Source organism: Erpetoichthys calabaricus, chromosome 17 (genome assembly GCF_900747795.2).
Source record: "Erpetoichthys calabaricus chromosome 17, fErpCal1.3, whole genome shotgun sequence".
Classification (NCBI taxonomy): Eukaryota; Metazoa; Chordata; class Cladistia; order Polypteriformes; family Polypteridae; genus Erpetoichthys; species Erpetoichthys calabaricus.
In genome coordinates this window covers 96,170,131-96,189,950 of record NC_041410.2, presented here as the reverse complement: position 1 = coordinate 96,189,950, position 19,820 = coordinate 96,170,131, and the positions used below count along the sequence as shown (strand labels likewise).

The 19,820-nt window shown below is 39.0% G+C and overlaps 1 long non-coding RNA gene across 4 annotated transcripts in view; it reads right to left on the bottom strand.

Moving 5' to 3' along the window:
• The window catches only part of LOC127526120 (uncharacterized), a 160,921-nt gene that overhangs the window by 65,037 nt on the left and 76,064 nt on the right, over positions 1-19,820 (bottom strand). For 2 of the 4 annotated variants that reach the window (XR_007933740.1, XR_007933741.1), the window contains exon 2: positions 15,701-15,822. The exons of the other annotated variants lie outside the window; for them this stretch is intronic. This is a non-coding gene — a long non-coding RNA (uncharacterized LOC127526120). The remainder of the gene's footprint in view (positions 1-15,700; positions 15,823-19,820) is intronic. 4 annotated transcript variants of the gene reach the window in all.

Here is a 19,820-nt window from a genome sequence, read left to right as displayed (position 1 = left end):
CATCCTCCATGTAATGGCTGCTTGGCAACAAATGTGACAAGAAGATGACAAGGTCAACTGGGGAACTGGCTGGTAAGAAGAAGCCCAATGCAGGGAGACAGAAGAGGAAGAATGACAACTGGCTTCTAAAAAAATCTCCATTCATTTCTGATTAGCAGACAATTGGCCGTGGTTATCAGACCCCAGATAATCCAACTCTGTTGCAGTCTTCCACTTCTGACACCAGTCTAAACAGGCAAGGCTTCTCATACTGGTCACTTGCCCTAAAAATCCAGGGGAAGACTAAAGTTTTGATTGAATATGTTTCTTTTGCATTTACAATGAAACCATTTGGTTTTTTTTAGCTGGTAATGTGGTGTTTAACATTTTCTAATGTCCTTTTAATGAGCTCGACATTACTTACACGTTTTGGTTTACTTCATTACATATTCCAGTTCCTGTTCTCCTGAAATAAGCTGCTTGTGTTGTGAAGTGCTGTGGTTCTTCTTATAATATTCCCTCACAATACTGTTACTAACCTTATTCACTGCCTTTATGACTTTCCTCAGCAGGGGTTGAATTTGGGTTTACTAAGTTTGACTCAATTATTTGTAATGTTATTTTTTTGTTGTAAAAGTTAATTCTTGATTGTAAGGAATGTTATTTTCTTCAAATAAAGGAAGTAACAAACAAAAATCTACATGAACACAGAGAGAACTTGTAAACTTCACAGAAGTACCTTAGACTGAGGCTAAGGCATCATGGAGTTAGCATTAACAATTAATTGGTTTCTGTTTAATTTTCATGGCAAGCTCAATTTCAGTGCATTTTAGAGCACACTTCACAGTACAGCTGCTCAGGAAAGACAAAGCCACCCTCTCTGGGGAAACTCTGAGCGAATCACTTCTGCTCCTCAGACTGATGCTGACATCATCATTTACACTATGAAAGGTGCTATATAAGATAATGATTGATTCTTGCCCTCAGGTCAATGACAACATTCAGATCTGAGCACAGGTGTTTAAATATCCACAGCCACTATGGCCATCACAAGATAATTAGTTCAACAACTTTAGCGACTCCATAAATGAGTCACTTCACCTGCCAGGACTCATACTCTACCCAAAATGTGCCTTAGGATGGAGTCAATTACAAAAGATGCTACAGTAAATAAAATAAACACTCATACTGTACTCATAATATAATGCAGAATGGTGTCAATTATGAAAATTGCCATTAAAAAATAAAGAGAGTGGGTGAAACACTTTACCTTTCAGTGTTTACAAAATGGAAAGTGTTTTGGAATGGTTTTAACTGTGAAAGGCAATTTCAACTTTGTAGATTTAAAGCCAGTCATAGATACTGTGTATTCAATGTGAAAAAAGTGTATAGCCCTTATGACGTGCTTTTGCATGGTCCCAGCGGTCAACAGTGTAATTTAAAATTATGACTGATGGATGCTCCTGGGTGAATAACAAGATTAACATGAAGGCACAAATTATCTCTACTGTACAGGTACATGCATGTAACCCCCTAGTGGCTAATATGTTGGACAGTAAATCACAAGTCTACCAGGTCAAACTTCCCCCAACTCTCTCTGTGACATTAAGTAAGTCACCTCTCTTTCCAGGACTCCTGTTATACCTGTAATGTGCCTTGGGATGGTGTCCACTATTACATAAGCTATATCTAATTAAGAGTGTGTCCTGCTCCCGGCTCCCAAATCAATATTCAGATCTGAGCACGAGGGCTTCTCATCAAACAGCTGCTGTGGCCACCTAATGACTAAGATGTTGGACTGTACATCACAAGGTTTAAGCACCTCAAAGCGTGACCATGAGCAAATCAACTGCCCAGATACTTTAAGAATTTTTAAATAAAAACAGGGATATGATATCTACTAGCATAATATGTCTCAGAATTATATTTTCTCTGAAAACTACTAGATTAAATAACAATAGCTTGTCTGTATGTCCCACAATCCTGAATTAGAGTAAGTCATTTTAAGAATGTTCTGTTATACTATGCTACTGGGGCAATAGTAGCATTCATATACAGACAAAAATTATTTTCTTCTAATAGATATGTAACATGTGGTGCCATAAATCACAAAGTTTCTCGTTCAAGCTGCACCGACTTCATCAAACTGTGATCACAGTATATAAATATATAAATAACTGAAATATTCAAGTGAAATGCATTTTTGAGGGGTTCACTGTGAAAGCCACTAGATAAAAGCATGAAGTTGCAGGTTTCTAAATGATCTGGTAAAAATTAATAGAACTCTAGTGAAATTCATGACTGATATGTATTATGCAATAATAAAAATGTAATAAAAAGTAAAAGGCAGTGTGGCATAGCAGTTAAAACTTTGATCTTCAGACCCTGAAGTTGTGGGTTCAGATCCTACTACTGACACCGTGTGACCCTGAGCAAGTCACTTCACCTGCTTGTGCTCCAATTGGAAAACCAAAAGGAATGTAACCAACTGCAACTGTGAAGTGTTGCAGGTTTAACCCCTTTCGTTGACAGAATAATGAGGCACATGCACTCTAACAATGAAGTGCCCTATAAAAGATGATATATAAAACAAAAAGTGACTTCATTTCTCTGATTCAAAATGCCACTCCCATGTAGACACACATGCTGTTATCTCAGCAGGCCAGTTTGAATCCTAATAACTAATCTATCAGACTTTGAATGTCCAGGTGGTCAATCCTGTCCCCAACCTTTATACCCTCTCATTTTTGGATAAGTTTCTGCACTTGGCAGGGCACATTTTATGGAAATATCTAACCAAGTGTACTGTATATATAAAGCACCTTGGGATGTCGACCATTATGGAAGGCATCATATAAAGTAAAGCAAACAACTGCATGCTCCCAAGTCAATAATCTTTATAGCTAGGCACAGCTGCATTACTGTCAGCAGGCAGAGTAACCCTCTAAAAGCTAAAGTGTTTGAATGTAAATCACAAGGTCCATGCCTTGCCAGTGATTCCTGTGTGACTCCAAGTAAGTCACTTCACCTGGCAAGGCTCCTATTGCACAATTATGGAGACAACAGGCCTTGGAATTGTATGCACTATAAAAAAGTATACATTAGTAGTTAGTGCTGCTGCCTCACAGATCCAGTGTTTTGCGCTTGAAACCTGACCCCTGTAACTGTCTGTTTCTAGTCTGCATGTTCTCCCAGTGTCTCTATGTGTTTTCCTTCAGTTTTTCACCTACTGCCACAAACACATGCTGATTAGGTTAACTTGTTATTCCATGTTTGAGCCTGAATGTGACAGAATAGGCTCTCTCCCCAAACGACCCTGAATTATATTAAAAAGATTTAAGATTTTAATGTTAAAATATAGACTGGCTGAATGACATCAGCTCAACAGTGACAATGTGTTTCTTCTAGCTGGCAAACACATAGCAGTAGCTAAGGTTCCAAACTCTAAATCATAGCAAACTCTAAATCATAGATTCATCTTTCCCGAACACTGACTTTGTGACTGAAAGTAAGAACCTTAACAATCCACTAGTCCACGTACATAAACATAAAAATGAATGGTAGAGTGTAAATAAACTGTTTTGGAACAGAGTACACTGAGAAAGACACTCCAATACATAAAGGCATAATATTGCAGGCAGAATCCTCGGTAACCATCCATTCATTATCCAACCCGCTATATCCTAACTACAGGGTCACGGGGGTCTGCTGGAGCCAATCCCAGCCAACACAGGGCGCAAGGCAGGAAACAAACCCTGGGCAGGGCGCCAGCCCACCGCAACCCTCGGTAACGATAGTGTATATTAAACTAAATCAGTCCTTATACCTTTTGTGTCTCTTTCACATTATAGAGGTACAGAACCAAGTGTAAAATTGCCACGATTCACATATTTCTAAATGATCTGGTAAAAATTAATAGAACTCTAGTGAAATTCATGACTGATATGTATTATGCAATATTAAAAATGTAATAAAAAGTAAAAGGCAGTGTGGCATAGCAGTTAAAACTTTGATCCTCAGACCCTGAAGTTGTGGGTTCAGATCCTACTACTGACATCGTGTGACCCTGAGCAAGTCACTTCACCTGCTTGTGCTCCAATTGGAAAACCAAAAGGAATGTAACCAACTGTATCTGTGAAGTGCTGCAAGTCACCTTGGGTAAAGATGTCAGGTAAATAACAGTAATACATTTATTCACACACACAATACAGGAAAACAAAAGCCAAGCAAGACAGTATAGTCAAAGGGTTAAGGGCAGACCATGACAAAGCTAATATAAAAGCACAGCGACAGTCACATCTTAAAGATAAGTCGGTCAGTTTTTGAATGTGAGCACAAGTCTTGTGTCTGATTTTTCCTTAAGAGTCACAAGAAGCACACAAACACAATTCAGGAAAATCATGCCCTGCTACTATACCGTAAGCCTTCATTGGTTCTCTGGGACTTAGGAAATTAAGGACATTTTACTTTATTGTTGTAAATACTGTATATGTTATTTGTATGTTATGTGTTATAACTGTTGAGGTGAACTGAGGATTTTAACATGGCCTGGTGTCACTGAATGTGACCTGTGATTGACTAGCCTCCCTTTCAGGGACCGGTCTGCCTTGCTTCTGATACTAATGTGACAGACACTCCTCCTGAGAGACACTATAATGTAAATGAGATTCTATAATGAATGGATGGATGTGATGTATTGTATACTGGAAGGAAAAGCCACCTTTTTTTTGGAATGAACATGATCGATCCTAGACAGGCTGTAGGTTACAAACGCAAAACAGCTTGCTTTTGGCGCCCAACTCTTCAGATATGGAGAACTGCTCACAGCCAAGGAAGCCCACCTGATTCGTCGCTCTTTTTATTGTTATTTTTTTTTTCTGACGCTTTTTGGTAGCAGCCAGGTACCTCAGAAGTGCTTGCCAGCCTTTAGGGTTGCATGGCCTTGTGCGGAGACGACAGCTTTGCGATCGGGGAGAAACTCGAAGCAGATGGTTGAATTGGCTGAGGTCCTGTTCAGAAATCTGTTCTCCGCTTTTCAGAACTGTTTCCTGCGCGTCTAAAGCGAGCCTCGGTGCCAAGAAGCTAGCATTAACCATTACGGGGGCTTAGGAAAGGATCCTGAAACACTATATCCAGTGAAAGAAAAAAAATGTGTGCAGACTGAGCATTAATGGATTTGAGTGAGACTCTGTTCAACTGAATTACGCTGAAGTTTGGCTCGTCATTGTACTGTAATAGGGCTGCTGTCTGTTGAACCTCTACACAGGTGTCCTTAGTGGCGGTACAAAAGACCGAGGAGCTGGTATGGTGTTGGGCACAGTGCTGCATTTCACCTCAGGGGGCCGCAGTGAGCCTTCTCTGTAACTCACATGCGTCAGCAATTACCACACCGTCCATCAAAAAGAATCATCCAACCTTGATGTAGACCAATAAATACATACATGCATGCATAAACACATACATATATACACGATAAACACATACAGGTATTCACACAGACATAATTACAAACATAATACATATATACTGTACATGCATACACACATAAATAAGTACATGCATAAAAGCACACATACATACATGCATGCAAGAGTTCATACATATTTAAATACATACTGTGATTAAAATCAAGCTAAACACCCAAAGTGGTGTGCATGGCTGAGCTGATGGCTCTCCGCATCCTTAAATATGTGATATGAAAAAAGGGAGCTACGGCGATATTATATTTATGTTTTAAGTGATTGCACATTGTTCTATATTTTCTCGTTTCTTTAGAAATTCGTTTTTACTTGACGCTTATTCTCCTTAATGGTTAAATATTTCGGTTATGATTCTGAGTAGGAAAGGTGCAGGAGGTTTTTTTTTCGTTTCTCTGTCCCCGTCACGATAGGGGTTCCACACTTTGCGTTTCGTGTCAGTACCGAGCCAAGAGTTCTGAATTTTTTAGAGCTGCACAGATGGAAATGCTAGTCATTTGAACAAATAACCCACTTGAACACCAGTTCTTGGTTGAATTTATACACTGCATGCAAGAATTATGCATTGCAATTTTGTTGGGGGTTATCTATTAAGTAATTATCATCTCTCACTCAATGTTATTATATGACCCCAATAGGATTATGAGCAACTATTATCATAAGTCAACATAAAAAAATATCACAGTCGAGCAAACTGAATCACGCAACGTGGGCTCTGAAAAAACAAAACTGTGGGAACGGCGGCCTGTACCCTGCACTGCCCATTCTATCGTTAACTCAGCGTATACTCCATTAATCGGTTTATGTCCTACATTCGCCAAGGATTTGCTTTGCTTTTCCAGTTCTAAATCATCGGCACAAAGACCGGGACATTATCCTAATCTTCAGCAAATGCGACACCCGAATTGACAATGTTGTGTGTCCCACAAATACATCGCGACCTCTCTGCTTGCTGCCTGTTAATCAACAGGGCTCGTCGGTGGAGAAAGCAAAGCAAAGGTCCAGGCATAAAGTATAGGAGCGGCGCTTAGCGGGGCGCTATAAACACTCCTTAGAGTGGCAAGCTGTACTTGACACATTTATACTTCAACTGTCTCAACTAATCATTTTGAACAATTATTTCATTTATCAAATGAAATCTCGTGCCACTTTGGGCCAGTTGTAAAAAAAATCTAGAAAGGTTTATTAATTTAATTTTACAAAAGACTCCTGCAAGAGTGAGTTTTACGTGTACAGCTTTGTCTCCCAGATAGACAAGGGAAAGTTATTTTGTGATAGATAGATAGATAGATAGATAGATAGATAGATAGATAGATAGATAGATAGATAGATAGATAGATAGATAGATAGATAGATAGATAGATAGATAGATAGATAGATAGAAAATAACTAGTATAATAAAGCTTTAAAACAGACGTTTTCTTTGCATATATAAGTGAATGTTTTTTAAAATAAGTATATGTTTCGGCGATCTGTAACGAACGTTTATAACGTTGTCAACAACACTCTCCTGTACAGCCAATTTTAAAAAGGACAAAATATGTATAAAAGTTGTGTGATGAAAAGAGAAATGTTTAGTTACGTGCAATTTAGATTCACATACTCGATATTTTTATGTAAATATCTATTAGGTAAAAGCTAAATGACTCCTACAACCACTCTATATTTGACTGTAGGACTATATGTGGCATATAACACGTATGCCATTGAGTTAACATAAAATCTGGAATCCAAATGCACTAGTGGGACTACACACTCTGTAATTCCATCTTTTTTTCATTCAATGCAGTGCAGCAGCAGTCATCGACCACACACGCCATTTGGTCACTGGTTCGCTCGCAAACTCTCACACTGGGGCAGTTTAGAGGCTCTAATTAACTTAACCTACTTGTCTTCAGGGCAAGACATTTTAACCATCCAAGACTTGATTCCACTTTCTTAACCCCGTGCAGCAGCAACGCTATTAACTGCGATACAATGCAAATTATACATATATATGACTTCCATAAATAATTTTAAGGTAACATATCAAACGTCGGGAAGCATATTTACCTGTTTACCACCGTTACGTGCAATATGGGTACTATAAAGGAGTGTGTGTGTGTATATATATATATATATATATATATATATATATATATATATATGTGTGTGTGTGTGTGTGTGTATGTGTGTGTGTGTGTGTATTTATGTTCATGGTTTTCTATTTATAAATGTGTGAGGCGTTTTAAGCCAGGCCACCGACGAGATTGCTTTATTGGTACACTTCAAACTGTGATGAATATTGTTGCCTTTTATTTCAAATCACAAACACTAATCCATGCGCAGCCCTTCAAAGGTTACTCAAACCGATTCAAATACGAAATTTGGAAAATACTGCTCGTTAATCTAGGCAGCCATTCTTCGTCTTATCCCCCCACCCCCTTTTTCGATTTGTAGTGTAGAAATATAACATTCATCTTATATCCCCTTTTTGAAAACGTTATCAAGCTATTCATTTGCACTTGTATCATGCATGTTACTTTATTTGAGGTAAATAAGGTAGGCAAATAAAAAATCTGTAATTTAATATATCGACTTCACTCTGTTCTGAATAAAGGCATGCCAGACGACCTTTACAAAAATTGCTGTAACAAAATATCAACCAAACGAATGGAGATGGATAAATTGAATGGGTTCTTCTAGTTTTTAATATTACTATGTTCTAACAATTGATTTAATTTGTATTCAGTGAAATTCATTGCGATATAATTCTACATTATTTGCTGGAAATGTGTATGTTACAATATATTTTACAAGAAATTTTCTATTTCAAATTACTCTTTTTGCCTGGTGGGACGCTACATAAGTGAAACGATCCAACGATAATTTGCGCTCGTTACTTTTGTATCTACCGCTTTTTCAAATTAAATATTTGAATTCCACAAAATGTGTACCCGAAGTGCGAAGTCGATCGATAAAGAAATATCACTTTTAATGCTGGGAGTGTGGCGTTAGTCAGTGTGCCTACAGATTCCTATTTAAATCTTCAAAGTTTACAGAGAGCCGCTCATGCGGAGCGCGCACTTTGAGCCCAGGACTGCGAGCTGAAGGTGCAGCACGCGAGCCGTCGGGACACCGTGGACTTCAAGCATTTCCACACGTTATCTAACTGACACGTCTTGACTGTGCGCGAACACTCCAGAAAACAAAATGAAGAGACAAGACAACTGATAAATTAATAAATCGCTACATAATTTAATTCATATCTATTGTCGTTGTTATTTCGTGCCACTCTCTGTGCTTAAAAATACGTAAATCGAAAGTATTTTATACGTGATAAATCATCTATTAAAATGAAAATCGCAATGCAATTATAACTGTCATTAAAATAAAAACGCGGAGAAAAGTGAAACTCATGTAGGAGATAACAGAAGTGGAAAACCGCGGATCGGCACATAAAGCTCCATGCGCTTGACCGACAGCTACAGCTACAGTTTGCTCATTTGGGGTGATTAAAGCTTAATTCTGCAAACCTCGGAATAGGACAGGTGCTTAGGGAGTTCGCTGCGGCGGCCATCACTATGCGCTACCTGATATTATTATTTTTTAATTTTACAAAGGTCGATGAGAATATACTGATATAAAAATAAACTTAAAATGAAACGTAAAATAAAGTGCATAGTGTGTCTACAGTCACTCTTAACTACAGGCTGAATTTGTTTCAACACTGCCAGTTTTTTTTACTATAGAAAAATATTCGAGTACTTGATTCGGCATACTTTAAGATACATTATAGGTTTTCACTTCAATTTCACAAGCAAAAATGATGTAATCTTCAAATATATGGACGCAAAATCAAAATAAGGTGATACAGGCAGATAAAAACTATACAAATCTTAACTGCAATGGCAGTATAGAATATGAAATATGTGCGTGTAATAAACACGTCCCAGTTGTTCTCTAGTTTTACGTAATGGTAAAACATAACTTGCGACCCACGGAATATTAATAAACCACAGGCTATACTGATATTGAAAGCCCAGTACGTCTGCGTCTATTCATTTAAATAACTGCATGACATTACGCACGCTCATTATGACAAACGCAGCTTTTCTCTGATTTCTTCACCATTTCAATGCCCACTCATTTTTGCTCGCTTGCTCTTTTGAGTCGTAGTTATTTTTGCATACTTTTTTTTTAATAAACCGATAGTGCTTTACAGTTTGAGTTACTGAAATATATCAGAAATAAAATTAAAAAATGGAAGTCGGTATAATTTAAATTTTGAAGTCGCTATTAAAATGCATGAAAAAAGAAATATAGTTTTAGCACGGTAATTGTATTTTGAATACTTACACTTCAGTGTTTTATAATGAAAAATCGTTTATTTTCCGTTTAACGTTTGTCGGCTTTCCAGTCAGTTTTACTTACTGTAGTGGCCAGCAGATGGCGTAACAGTCTTCTGTTAGAGCCGATAAATTGGCTCTGGACATTTGAATGAGGAGCTTTGTTTATTTTAGTTGTGTGTAACTGCTTTTCGGTTTTAACTGTCACAATCCAGCACTTCTCAGTGTTTCATTATTACCATTCCTATATTTAGTCTTGCTTGCTTTTACAGTACATTGTTTAAAGAACATCAAACACATCCAGCGGATATTTGTGGACGTGTTGGTGTTTGCTCTTTCCAGTTGCATGCCCGCTCTGCTTTACATTAATTTATTACCCTTAACTTTTCTACTAAATTACGCTAGAATCTGTGAAAGTCTGAAGTAAGGTTTTATGGATAAATCATATGATCTGTGGCCATGGCACTCTGTGATTATCAATGAGCCGCTTGGCTCCAAGCCTTCATTCTGCACTGTATGTGTGTTTCTCTATTGTGTGTTTCATTGCCAGCTCCCAGCCTAATTCTTTTAGCAGCTACGCTGGCGTGGAGAGTGCCATTACTGGAGTACTGGGGGTAAGGCGGGGTATGGTGGCACTGGGGCTTTGGGCGCGGCGTTTCTTCCATAAAATTCATTACTTATACTTTTATTATACACGTTTGTGATACCCGGGCCCAAATATTTGTTTTTATAACCAGTTGATAAAAAATGTTCGTCAGCCAACATTTAACGCGTTGTTTCATGGCACAGTTTCTGCTCCAGTAACTGCTTTGAGAATATGTTTAGGAAGAGAGATGTGGTGCATGGACTGATAAGCGATTTGTCGCACTCTTCACACGATGAACCACCTGGATTGGGACCTGAGTGCAGTAGGTGACACTTCAGCAACAGGCTGAAACAGTGTCAGGTTTTTTGATGGTGGCTGGAGTGTCAATCCAGCCATCAACCCCCAAGTTTTAGAAGTAAATTGAAGGTCCTGCTTTCAGGGCTGAATGCAGATTAACGTCATACCCATGGCAAAGCAATTGCAGGTTAAGGGCCTTACTCAAGTGCCCAACGGAGTACTGTCACTTCTGGCGTTTACAGCATTGGAACCATCAACCTTCTGACTGCCGGCGCGGATCCCTAGTCTCAGAGCCACCACACCGCCCTTATGGTTTGGAAGGTGGCATATAAAGCACCCGATATATTATGTAATTTACTAGGCAGATACTAGTTCATTATTTGGTGTAAGTCATACCACCTCAATGTGTGGGCGGCCAACTCGGTAAAGACACCAGCGTGGCCTCCGCTAACGGCTACTGGCCGCACAGCGCCGATAGCGACGTCATACAAAATGTTATTAACTTTTTTTTTCTTCATCCTTAATGCAAACCAGACTATCATGGCGAACTGAAGACGGTGTAAAAACAACTGGAACTGATTAGGCGGCGCTTTAGGGCCAGAACTTTAAGACAAAGAACTCTTTAAAGACGTTCTGCCAGACTTAGGCCTCTCGTTCTATGCCTAACGCAGAGTTGGTTGCCCCTTAATTGAACCTGTGTCTAATTCATGTTAAAGTGCTGTTTATGGGTATTGTTTCCTTTAAAAAGATATTTGTCTGTATATAATTAAATCCACACAGTAAGGATAAAAAATGGAACCTTAACAACTGAAGCGACTGTTATTTGCCGATGAAATCAAAGTCGCATGTGCTCGGGGCTTCTGTTCAGCTGGAGTGCTCGAGTCCTGAGGCTCGGCTACGGGCGCAGCAGGTGTTAGCAACAGAGGAAGTGACGCGATGTGCCAACTGACCGCCGAATCCCCAGTGCCCGGCACGCCGCCCATCGCAGGCCGGGTATAGTAGGGAAAAGGTGGGCGGGCAATAGCGCTTAATAAACACGACGAAAAAATACATTTTTTACAAACAAGCATAGTTTCCATGGTATTAAACATCTAAAAATACTTGGAGTGTTTGTTTTCAGACACGCTTAATTAATCATATTGAGACGCTGAGAATGTGACTCATCAGGGGAAAAACTGAACTCATCTCTCTCTCAAATGGTGCGCGTATTTAAACATTCGGAGCGAGCAGGTCCTAATCGGCTTAAAAGGCGCTGTACTAAACTATAGTGACTGGTGGGTGCTTCGGGAGGTGGGCATGTCGAACAAAGGAGAGACGCCTGGGGCTGCCCGCTGCCCCTCCTCAAAGGGTGTAGTGGAATTCGGGCCCGACTATGTGGAAGTTGGTGGAATCGTTCGAATCAGCACTCCAGCCAGCTCTCTGTTGCACTTCACTCACATTCATCGATTAAGACCTGACTTAAGTATCCATCCATCCATCCATCCATCCATCCATTATCCAACCCGCTATATCCTAACTACAGGGTCACGGGGGTCTGCTGGAGCCAATTGACTTAAGTATACGTTACAGAATGATTTTCCAAAACATAACATTCCCATACCTCACTTACTTCAATTCAGGGTCACAGAGAAGTCTCTTATTACACATCAGCTGCTCAGGAGGAGTGATTGAACTGATATCATAGTGATACGTCTGATATTCACGTTTCTGTTATTGCTGTTATTAGAATCAACATAAGTAGCAGCACTAACATCCTGCTCAGCATCTTTTGTTATGTGTCATAATCAGCACTTGAACCATTGCCTAAAAGATTGTCTTTATTATATTTAATTTGTAAGTCATAATGGATAGGTATGCTTGCTGAATAATTGTTAATAAAATACAAAAATGGAGGCTTATACATATTGTGAGGTTTGCAGGTGATTTCATGGTAGACCATTGCCAACTTGTACTTTCCAGTGTTAATTAACATTTTTCAAAACAATTAATAAAATGGCTTTACAGTAATTAAGCCAGCCATTTTTAGAGTTACTCAGTACAAAAATGTAAATTTGCTGAACGTTACTTGGTGGTTTTTACTATTTTAATGTATTTACTGGAAAACAGTCATCAAAGCTAGCTCAGGAAGAATGACTTGTCTTATGCAATAGCAGAGTAAAAAATACCTTCACACACACCTCTTGGCTTTAAAAATGATAAAATAAGAAACACAACTATAGTATCAACTCTTGACCCCTATCAAATTTATGGAAAAAAATGGTGTGAAGGATCAGCAGGGCCAGACATACAGATGTTAGGTCTGTATATCTGCTTTACTCTTTAAATACCACTAGGTGGTCTTGCTTCAGGATCACCAGGAAATGCGATAAGCAGACAGAATCGCACCACAGTGATCCTGGAATGATTTTTGTGGCATTTCAACACACAAAAAAAGCCTTAGAGACACATATACTATATGGTCAAAAGTATATGGACACAACCCCAAATCACTGAGCTCTGGTGTTTCAGCCGCACCCATTGTTAACAGGCGCATGAAATCAAGCACATAGCTATGCCATCTATATTGACACACACTGACAGTAGAATGGGTCAAACTGAAGAGCTGGCTTTAAATGTGGCCCTGCCATAGGATTCCACCTTTGCTACAAGTCAATTTCTGCTCTGTTAGATCTTTGCTGGTCGACTGTATTGAGGAGTAACAACAGCTTATCTGCAAAGTGGCAAACTATGGAAACTCACAGACCTTGGTACACCGATTGGTGAACCCATCACTCACAACAGCTCTCCAAACTGCATCTGGGAGCAGCAGTAGGACAAGAGCTGTGCATCGAGGGCTTCATGAAATGGGTTTCCAAGGCTGAGCAGCTGCAAACAAGCCTAAGATCACTATGTGCAATGCCAAACATTAGCTGGAGTGGTGTAAAGAACACCGCTATTGGACTCTGGAGCAGTGGAAACATGTTCTCTGGCAGTCTGACGGACAAATGTGGGTTTAGCAGGTGCCAGGAGAACACTACCATCTAGACTGCATAGTGCCTATTGTAAAGTTTGGTGAAGGAGGGATAATAGAAGTGTTTGGGCTAAATCACTTGGTTCCAGTGAAGGATACTGTTAATGCTACAATATACAAAGACATTTTAGACCAGGGCTGTCCAACTTTGGTCCCGGTGGGCCACAGTGACTGCAGGTTTTCATTCTAACCATCTTCTTAATTAGTGAGTGCTGTTTTTGCTGCTGATTCACTTCTTTTGCCTTAATTTTAATTGACGTGACTCAGGCTCCTTAGCTGTTTCTTTTTTCTTAATGAGCAGCCAAACTATAATGAGACACAAAACAAGCTGTCACATGACCAGCTAACCTAAAAATAAAGAAAGGTAAAGGTCTCAGTCATGTTGGTCTGCTCAGGTCACCAAAACATCTTGACGGTGGTCTTAGAAAAAAATGAGAAAATTAACAGTCTGCTGTGGTAGAATGAGAGCAGCAACAAGTCCTGATATTCAGTAATGACTTCTCATTAAGAAACTGGTTGGATTGAAATTGGCTGGAGTTTGACGTTCCAGTTTAGCTGGTCATCTGTCAGCTCGTTTCACATCTCATTTGTTTGGCTTTAGTGAAGAAACAAATCAATTCAGAGGCCTGAATCCTTAAAAACAGAGCTGTTCAAATGAAGGGAAAAGGAGTTAATTAGCAGGGAAAACTGTTCGCTGATTGGAAAAAGGGTTAGAATGAAAACCTGCAGCCACTCCGGCCCACCAGGACTGGGGTTGGACACCCCTGTTTTAGACAATTGTGCACTTCCAACTTTGTGGCAACTGTTTGGGAAAGGCACTTTTCTTTTCCAGCATGACTATTCCTCAGTGCACAAATCCCAGTCGATAAAGACATGGAGGGATTTGAGTGGTGTACACAGTGCCCTGAGCTCAACCCTACTGAACATTTTTGGAAGGAAATGGAATTCCAATTATGAGCCTTCTTGTCCAACATCAATACCTGACCTCACAAATGCTCTTTAGACTGAATGGGCTCAGATTCTCACAGAAAGAAGAGTGGAGGCTCTTACAGAAGTTCAATTCCATATTAATGTCCCTGTTTTGGTATGGGGTGTTCAACAAGCTTATACAGCTGTACTGATCAGGCATTCAGAAACACTTGGCCATATAGTGTATCTTGGTTGGGCAAACGACTGAGCGAGTTTGACAGGAATCTACTTGTTCATCATCAGTTAGACAGCTCAAAATATTATATCATGGGACCCATGTCAAGGTCAGAACGGTATGAACATGGAGATACCTCGGTGGATCACCATGTAATGCATGCAACTAACTTAACTGCCAATGACTTGCAGATTTGTTACTTCCTTACACTGGAAATGTCCTGGACTGCTGAATATTAGTAGACACTTTCTTCCGGGATGAGCCCCAGTTCTATCTTGAGATTTACATATGAAGACAATGGTAGACAACATTCCCAACAGGAAGTAATGATGGGTTCCACTATTACTTATTAGGAGTAGTTTCAACACATTTCACTAATTTGAAGATACCTCATCCACGATCGCACTAAGTTTCATAACAGATCTGCCCGATTCCCTTTTCCAACAAAACAAAGCCCAATCGCACATGGTTGTCATCTGCTGAATAAGCCTGTGATGTCAGCACTCTGTCTTTTTCTGACAGTCATGTGTGGAACATGACATCTACAGTCCAGTCCTCAGCTTTCATGGTCCTTTGGTTCTTTGTAGGTATGTTTGCACAATGCTTGATCGGCTGGCCACCACTCAGCGTCTCTACGACTCCACTTAATCACAAAGCCTCTAGTATTGCTAACTATTAGGAGTCTCACCCAATACTTTTAACCCTTACATGTTCTTAACCAATCAAGTTTTTGTTCTAGTTTTGGAATCATTTTTTAATCACATCACCTATTCTGTATGCCTGTTTTCATGCCTTTTGACTGATGTCAATGTGGGTGTAAGGAACTTTTATACATTTTATATGAAAGTAAAAAAAAGCATTTACCAGAGGTGTATCTACCTATGACTCTATTCAGTTCCTACAACTGACATTGACCATCCTCATCCAATAGTGACTTGTGACGGCAGACTGAGAAATTCATACCATCTTCGCAAGGAGTGCACTTCCCACCACTTCAAGACCTAAGCTCAAAACAAAAATATGATATGTCCATCACATGACTTTCTCCACATGAAGATGTGATTCTAGCAGTAATATGCAGCAGGCCAGTCTTTTATTATGTGGAATGAATCAGGAAAGTCATATCTTGTTGAATTGAATTGATGCTCTCCTTCCCAAAATTTGTTGCAGTTGGTGAAAATGAAGACAAAAAATTAAAAATCATTATCACTAGACGTATCACTAGAAGTACTAGAAGTACCAACATATTTAGGTAAAGCAGAAATTGTGAAAACCAATAATATGAACAAGAGTAATATTTGGGTGGCACGGTAGACAATATTGCTCTCACAGATCTAGCAGCCTAGGCTGTCAAATTTGCATGTTCTCTCCATGCGTCAGTGGGGTTTCTTCCCACATTCTCATAGAAGTATGTGTTAATGTCATTGGCCACTCTAACTGGCTGAGTAAGAGTGTGGGAGTGTGTGCTTGGGTTGGTTCCTCCCTTGTGCCCGATGCTACTAAGATAGGGAGGACTGTAAATGTTACATTATGCAGAGAAGTACTGTATTTTTTAAAAAGAAAACATGGTTAGCGCTTGATTAAGATGACTGAAGAAGAATGAGGAACTTCTTACATTTTGATATTTTTCACCATCCATTGTGGAAAGGGCAACGTTATATACAAAAGCAATAATTATTTAATTTCTGCATAAAAAAATCCATGAGTAATGCATTACAATTTACAGAAAAGGCCAACCATTTATTATCAAACCAATTCATTTCAGCTCAGATTTGCACCTAATCCTGTAGTATTAGGTACAAGAGAGGAGCCAAACCAATCCACTGTATTGCTAAGCACATCACACATGCACTGAGTCACTTTACAGTCACCCGATAATCTAACATACATATATGGAATGCAGGGAGAAAACAGAGTGTGCCTTGACTGCGATCTGAAACCAGAAGCTCTGAAGGAGTAGCATTAACATCTGAGCCACCATTAGTTGGTGCATTGAGTTATTTAAAAAAGAGTCTGTGTTACTAATACTGTATTTATTGTTACAGGAAACTGACACACTGAGGACTTCTAACCGTTTAATTTGGGTGTTCAACAGGCCTCCACTCTAGAACAGGTTTGACTCGTGGCACATCTGCAGGATTACGCCTGAGATGGAGGCATCTTGGCACAGTTCTACCAAGCACAGGCACTTCCCTGTAAACCCCACTGCATGATGGTCTACAATACTTCTTTCAGTTATCTGAAAACCTTTTATTTTTTAGATGACTGTTATGAGAAATGGGTGTGTTAGTTAGAAATGGTGCAATTGGAAAGTCAGGAGACATTCAGCCACTGGCATTCTTTATTAATTTTTTTTTGTTTTATCTTTCCCTGACTGGTGTCACCACATGCTTAATGTTCACACATTGCCTTCGGCAGGCCACAGTAGTTTGGTTGGCATAGAGGAATTCCTTTTATGTTTGTGTTTCGACTCTGAAAACTGTGTGAAAGGGCACACGGGTAGCCATGGCAGTGTAGTAATATAAAGTGCCACATTAATTCACAATGCACTTGTTGCTCTTTGACCAAGTTTGAAAATTAAAAAGGGGATGGGGCATCAAAAAAGCTGGAAGAGTAGGAACCCTTGCTTTTTCATAGGCATTCTCTTTAATTTCTAACATAAATTACGTATTTTAACCATTCATGTATAATTTTGTACAGTCCATCTCACACAGACATTTTAAAAAAAGTCTGATACAAAGATTAGTGTACCGTACATGTGTGTTCCTTTTTTATTGAAGTGTCCATATGTCTCTACTATACCCATATAAAATATGGTTATATAAATACATATGTATTTGTGTGTGTGTGTGTTTGTATGTAACATTTTTTTAATTTTTACATTTAAATGTTTTTTTCTGCCTTTTAGAATGTTAAAATAATTCCTAATGTGAACAGGACATCCAGCCCAACAAACCTTTTCACCTAACCTCTCCAAAATAACATCAACTCAAATTTTGAACTTCCCCAAAGTCCCACATTCTTTCACGCTCCTTGGTCACTTATTCCATGTGTCTATAATTCTCTGTTTAATTAATATACTGTATATTTAATTATTTAACATTTAAATAATACATTTCTCGCTACTAAAAACACTTTAAATAGAAAAAGGAGAACCACTTCAGCCACCACCAATGTGTAGCACCCACCTGGAGGATGCGACAGCAGCCATTATTGTGCCAGTGTGTTACAGAGAGACAGCCAGTTAGAGACAGGGGATGAATAGTAGGCCAGACAAGGCTGTGGTGGGCAGTTTAGCCAGAACACTGGGAACTTTAATGACCACAGAGATTCAGGGCCTTGATTTTATGTCTCAGTGTCCACGTCACTGCACTGGGACATTTGAATTCACACACAGACCACAGGATAAGCTCTCCCCTGCTGGCCTCACCAACATTCCTTCAAGCAGTGACCCTAGCTTTTCCTAGATGGTCTCACATTCAAAGTGCTGGCTGGGTGCAGGTGGTGTTTAAAAAACTTTCTGCACTTAAGAAGTTTCCATGTGTGTTGTTGTATACAAAGTAATATAAAGTAATATCCACTGTACTAATTCCCTTCATATTTTAAGCACTTCAGTCCTGTCACATTGTTACATTACATTACATACAACTGAAAAGGTTCAGATCCTTGAATCTTTCCTCATTACATCACACTTTGAGACCTGAATCACCCTGGTCACTCTCCTCTGGACTTTCTTTAGCACTGCTAACTCTTTTATGTAATATGAACACTAAACTGTACAGTATATAGAACAACACATGATGCCTCACTAGTGTGTTATACTGTATATCTTAATCACAACCTATCTTCATTAGTAAATAAGTGTGTATGAATCTGTACACAATATAAGCTTAATAATAATAAGCACATGCAGTGCATGTGAACATGACTGTTTGAGTGAAAATAGAAAATTGAGAATTGTATGCCTGTTAAAGATGCAGATAAACATGAAGACAGAGTTAAACCTGCTTAATTCAATTCAGGGCCACAGGGGGGTGAGAACCTATCCCAGCAGCACTGGACACAAGCCAACAAACAAGCCTCAATATGGTGACAATTTATTACAGGGAAAACACATCAGCATTAATCTATTACAGTGCCTTTCAGTCCATAGTGGCCAAAGTACTTTTTTAAGATGTGGTCATTTTGGGGAAATAAAGCAGGGGACTGAAAGCCGTTAGAAAATCATACTTCATTTTATTACTGACCAAGGACTCCCTGGAAGTAACAGTGAAAAGAGGATGAAAGCAAAATTACAGTCTATCATAGTTAACACTGATCATTCTCTCCATGATTTGTTATCCAGAGAACTTCAGTCACTACGATGTACAGAAGCTCTACAGTCACTAGACTATACAATACTTTGTGCCACCTTGCTGATCTTCACTCTAGCCAATTATCAGAGACACAATAGCATTTGGAGAATATTTCTTTAGGAACACGAGACACTGAATGAGCACTTGGATATGATTTAAGTCCAAAACATATATAGAGTAAGAAAAATAATTTAAATTATATTCAGTTTATTTTATATAGTGTACTTCCAACTGAAAAGCTCATGGAGCTTGTATATATTGTTCCAGATATTGCACTTATATTGGTGAGTTGCACTTTGTGACCCCAGTTTTGCACTCTGGCCTTTTGTTAAGTGTTGCTTCTGGAGAACATGTGATTTTCATCTTGGGGGCCAATAAAATATAATCAGTCAATCTATCAGTCCACCTATTTATTATAGTGCCCTCTATCTATCTATCTATCTATCTATCTATCTATCTATCTATCTATCTATCTATCTATCTATCTATCTATCTATCACATATTTGGAATAAATTAGTCTGATTTATTTACCTATATTTTATATATCCATTCTTCCATCCATATTTTAATTCACACACAGGAAAATTTGGAGTGGATAAACAGCCTAGGCCCAATAATCTTTAGGATAAGGGCCTAATCTGAA